Below are 6,000 nucleotides of genomic sequence, written 5' to 3' on the forward strand. Positions count from 1 at the left end.
AATAGCATTAGGAAATCTTTTAGGCAATCCACCAAAAAATCCTCCAGGACTTCAATCGGAAATCCATCCGGGAGTTCAACCAAGAATTCCTTCAATAGTTCCAATAGGAATCTCTCCAAAAGTTCCACAAAGAAATCCTCCAGGTGTCCCACTACCAAATCCTACAGTAATGCCACCAGAAATTTCAAAAAGAGTTCCAACAGGAATTTCTCCCTGTCTCTGTACAAAAATATCACAAGAATAAAGCAATATACAAGTTCCTGCCAGAGTTCCACCAGGAATCTATACAGGAGCTCTACCAGGAACACCTCTGGTAATTCTAAAAATTTTTTGCTTTTTTTTGTATTTTTGTTAAGGAGACTTTCAGCCCGAGGGTTTTTGCTTGAATTCCTGCAGTAACATTCGATGAATTCCTGGAAGAAATAATGGAGAAATTTTTCGTCAAAATTTTTAGTTATTATTGGTGTAACATCTGGGAGAATTTTTTTATGACCTACTGGAGAATCTTGGAGTAATTTCTAGTGGAATTCCTAGATAACATTTAGTTGGAACTCCTGAAGAAAATATAAGTGTAATTCTTGGAATTCCTGAATAAGTTCCCACTAGAATTCCTGGAGGGATTCTTGGTAGAATTCCTGATGAAAATTCTGGAGGTGTTCCAGGAGGAATTTTTGGTTAAATTCCTGGAAGAATTTCTGGTGAAATTCCAGAATTAATTCTTGGTGGTACTCCTGTAGGATTTTTTGTTGGGATTCCTGAAGTAATTCGTGAAAGAATTTATGGAGGAGTACCTGGAGTAACTTTAGTTTATTCTAGGAGCTTTTGTTCAATTTGGGAGAAATTCCTTTTGGCACTCTTGTAATCCCCGATGAAATTCTTGGAAGAATTTATTGAGGAATAGCTTGAGCGATTTCTGATGGTATTCCTGGAGTAATTATTGTTGTAACTGCTCTGAAAATATTCGCAATTAACTTCCCAATGGAGTTCCAGTTGAATCAAGTACGAGACACTGAAGACGGCCTTGAATTCCTCAAATCCGGATATTTTTCTGTTATTTATGGAAGTCCTGGTGGACTCTCAGAGCAAATATTACAATGGCGTTAATATCTGGCGAGTTCCTAGAACATTATTATTTGATATTTTATTAGGGAATACAGGTAGATTTTTGAAAATTCCTATGGAATACCGAGGAATATCTGGTGGAATCAGCATACTAATTAACATAACTAATTTAGCACATTTGGCTAGAATTCTTGAATGAAACAGAGTTCTTTTCGTAAAGTAAAACAGCTTACCTCAATTCAAGTGGTTGGGCAGACGGGTCAAAAATAATCAATATGTCCAGGATTTTTCATCATTTTCAATTCTGCCTAACAATCTGTTATTTCGATAATTCCCTTCATATAACTTTAGAAATAAAACAGATTTGCTACACTTGTAGTTTGCATATTACTTAGCATGGCCGTAAGCAGCAAACTGTAGATCAGAGCTATGAATGTGTATCCTATGGGCCAGCTAGCTGGTTTTCACAATACATGCCAAAATAGTGAACTGCTCCACAACCGGCTTAATTGGTTTAATTCCGGTAAATAAAAATCAATTTTCCGCCTCGATTTCCGTGTTGTTGAAGCGAAATATGAATCAAAATAAACAACAAAAGTCATCTCGAATTCTTTATGATTCCATCATTCTCATACGCACACCACCTCAAACGCCTTCAGAGTAAAATGCGGCTGCGTACTTAATACGAACTTGGTGCTTACCGTTCGAGGTATTAACTTTAATACCGTATTATTTAAAACCCGTATTAAATCGAGTATTATCCTCGTTGGTGCTTACCGCCATTAATGTTCAATTACGAGTTCAATATTATCTTAGGAGTCGGGTCAGGAAAGAAATTGAATAAATCAGTTTTGAGAGAGAGTTTGTAGAGGACGAACGTAAAACAAAGAAGTGTTCTTCGATCACTAAGGAAGTCCAACAAGTCTGTCTGGCCTGTCCATCAAAGTCGTTAGTTCGCCAAAGTCGTTAGTCCGTCAAGGTCGTCTGTCCATCAAGCTTTGGTGTTCTGGTGTTCGAAGTCCGGATCCGTCACAACAAGTTCTTCCAGTCCGTCCATTCCATCCAGTCCGTCCAGTCCGTCCAGTACGTCCAGTCCGTCCAGTTCGCTAGTTCATCAAACTCGTTCAAGCATTCATTCTGTGTGAAAATCCGGATCGTCAGTCTGAGTCGTCCAGTTAGTCCCACCAAGTCCGCCCAATTGCCACGTCATGGAAGACAGCGGTCACCACATTGGCGCAAGTGCTCCCAAAAAGTAAGTAACATACATTTAAGTTCTTAAAAAATGAAAAATATGTAACTAGAAAGAGTGGTACGTCGTTTATGATTTGAAAAATTTCAATTTTCGAAAATTTATAGAATTTGTTTGGCGTTACCATGGAAAATTTTCTCTTGTATGCGGAAATGAAAAATTTTCTCCCTTCTGTTTTCTAATTGTAATTGCTTTATACTTGTTGCTATTTACATTATTCAAGTTCCAGTTAATTCAATGATTAGCGTTTCGTGAAAAAAAAAATCTAAACGGTATTCAACTTATGACATGATATGTGACGATAAAACACAATTGACACAGTTTATATCTAAACGACAAAGCAATTCAATGAAATGAATATATTCCAAATCAAAATTATTGAGTGTGACATAAAACATACTGTTTAAAAGTTGTGTTGTGTATGAGTGAATTGTTCAATGTATTCTCAACTTGTTATAGTTTATATGTTTCTGAATGAAATGATTACAGTACAGTTCCCCTATAATATTGCGGAGAATTGCGAAAAGCTATGATTTCATTAAATAAAATGAATATGCCATAGAAAGTTATACTGTATGTGAATTAGTGATTTGTTAGGTGAACTTTCATTATTATTTTTTAAGTTGTCTTATCACATAGTTAGTTGAGGTTAGTTGATCTTTGAATGGACTCTCGTGTATTGAATAGCAATCCTTAGTGTAGGTTCACTAGTCTCTGAGTGGACTTCAAAACTAGTTATATGTCATAGAAAGTCTCTGAGTGAGTTTGTAAGCCTCTTATTTCAGGAAGGTAACCTCTATGTAGGATTGTGAGTCCCAGAGCGGACTTCGGCATGAATTAATTTCTAATCCTTTGTGTAGGAATCATAGTCCCTTCATGGACTTCAAAACCAGATATAATAGAAAGCCTTTGTGTGAATTCTCTCTGAGTGGATTTAATTTTTGGAAAGGTAACCTCTGTGTGGATTAGTGAGTCTCTGAGCGGACTTTGGCATGAATTAATTACTAATTCTCTGTGTGGGAATCATAGTCTCTGAGTGGACTTCAAAAACCGGATATAATAGAATGCCTCTGTGTGGGTTAGTGAGTCTCTGAGCGGACTTTAGTAGGAATTAATTTCTAATCCTCTGTGTGGGAATTATAGTCTCTGAGTGGACTTCAAAACCAGATATAATAGAAAGCCTCTGTGTGGGTTTGTAAGTCTCTGAGTGGATTTATTTTTTGGAAAAGTAACCTCTGTGTGGGTTAGCGAGTCTCTGAGCGGACTTTGGCATGACTTAATTACGAATCCTCTGTGTGGGAATCATAGTCTCTGAGTGGACTTCAAAACCGGATATAATAGAAAGCCTCTGTGTGGGTTAGTGAGTCTCTGAGCGGACTTTAGTATAAATTAATTACTAATCCTCTGTGTGGGAATCATAATCTCTGAGTGGACTTAAAAATCGGATATAATAGAAAGCCTCCGTGTGGGTTCGTGAGTCTCTGAATGGATTATATTTTTGGAAAGGAAATCTCTGTGTAGATTAATGAGTCTTGTGCATTGTGCATTGTGCATCGTGTGGCAGGATATTTTAGGTTTTTGCGGAAATTGAAACTAATGAAAGTTTGTTCCATATGGGTCAAAATAAAAATGAGAACCTTGGCTGATTTAGTGTATTTCAATATTTAAATAAAACTCCACAAAGAACACAAACCATATTATATGATTAAAAAATTAAATTAATTACATTTTTTTATCACTGTAACATTAGTGATATCTACAATTTGAAAAATAAGTAAAAAAATATTATGGGCCTCGAAAATTGAAATTAATATTCAATAAAACCAACGTTGATAAAGGCTATGATTTGGTTCTTTTCTTTCTAGTAAAAAAGCCAAATCCCTGAAACAAAAGGTGCGACTTTTGGAGAAAGCCTTGAAGTCTGAAAAGAAACGCAATACATTTTTATCAAAAAAGTTAAAACAAGTTGAGTCTACAGAAAACTCGTTTTTTGAAAATTCACCGTTTCAATCTGATGAGGATGACCTACAGTTCAGACATTCTACTTTGCGAGAGAACCAGTTAAGAATGAATGAGTCAACTTTACAAACCTCAATGAACAACTTATCCGTTGCATCATTGAATGTATCGGAATGTAAATCTGCTATTGGAGATGAAGAAATTGATAAGAAATGTTTTGAGCAGTGGAAGGATCTTTTAGAAGCCTCGATGGAACTTATTGGTGTTGCTGACGAACATATAAAAATGAATATTTTTAGAATTAAGGCTGGCCCGAAACTTCTGGATGTGTTCAGTGCTACTGTTAATATAAACGGAATGCCTGATCCTGTAACTAGTCCGTACTCGAATGCTATAAAACGTTTGGAGAATTATTTTGGATCACGTAGGTATATTCTGATGCAACGTCAAAAGCTTCGCTCATTAACACAGCATTTGGAGGAGGCAGATACAACATACGTTAAGCGTGTAATAACAGCTGCTAAATTATGTGATTTTGATGAAGAACAACTAGCGGAAAATGTCGAGTTAACCATTCAATCCCATGCCATTACTTCAAACATCAGGGCTATTAGTAGAAAGGTTTTGAGGAAAGGAGAATCCGTGGCATATTTATTGGGTAAAGTAAAAGCCGTTGAGATGGAAAAGTTAATGAGGAATTATATGTGAAAACCACCAGAATTTTAAGCAAATCGCTGCTGTTTCTTTTAACCAGAATGCAAGGGACAGTCATTCTCATACATCAAGGGTTCCGTTTCGCAATCAGGGTTTTCTAAGAGATGTTTCTACTACAGCAAGACATAACAGTCGAGCAAGAATTGTTTCCCGAAACGAAGTAACAAGGAGTTCAACTGATCGAAAAGCATGTTGGAGGTGTACGAGCACGTTCCACGCGGCGCCACATTGTCATGCTATAGAGAAAATTTGTCGCAATTGCCAGGTCAAAGGGCATATTGAACGTGCCTGTCGATCTGCGAAGACCACTAAACGAAATTTGCCCGAGATGAAAGAAGGTCCTGATCCGAAAGTTCGACGGATTGCTGCAGTTTCTCAGCAAAATTTCGACAGTGATGATCAAGAAATGGAAGTAGTAAGTGATTTGATTTTCGAATAATTTTTTGAATCTAAAAAACTTGTTATTGTTTCTTTTATAAAATAAATATGCGTTGATGAGTTCATTATTTGTAGAGATGTATTACCATTATTTTTCGTTGCTTGCAGCAACCAATATGTCATTTGGAAAATGCTGAACTGGGGTCTAATAATGGAGAGGTGATCGGATTCGTAGCAGGATTACAAGTTACATTTTAATCGATTCGGGGGCAGAAGTTAACACGGTAGATCAAGCAACATTCTTGACTTTGAAGAAATATTATTTGAGTTCTATTTATTGTTTGCAAATGGGCTCTGATAAACATCTAAAAGCTTATGCATCAAAGGGAGAAATTCCAGTAATTGCAACATTTGTAGCAGAACTGTCTATATCCGATGAACGACCGCGCTTGATGGAAAAATTTTACGCCATTGCAAACGGAAGGCCCTTATTAGGAAGAAACACTTCAATTCGTTACAGTGTTCTACAAATTGGCCTAAATGTTCCCATTGTTCCCTCACAAGACCTTGAATATCTCAGGATACTTCCAGGAGAAATACGAGCGATAAAATGTTCAGGGGAATTTCCAAAATTCAAT

Source organism: Armigeres subalbatus, chromosome 2 (assembly GCF_024139115.2).
Source record: "Armigeres subalbatus isolate Guangzhou_Male chromosome 2, GZ_Asu_2, whole genome shotgun sequence".
NCBI lineage: Eukaryota > Metazoa > Arthropoda > Insecta > Diptera > Culicidae > Armigeres > Armigeres subalbatus.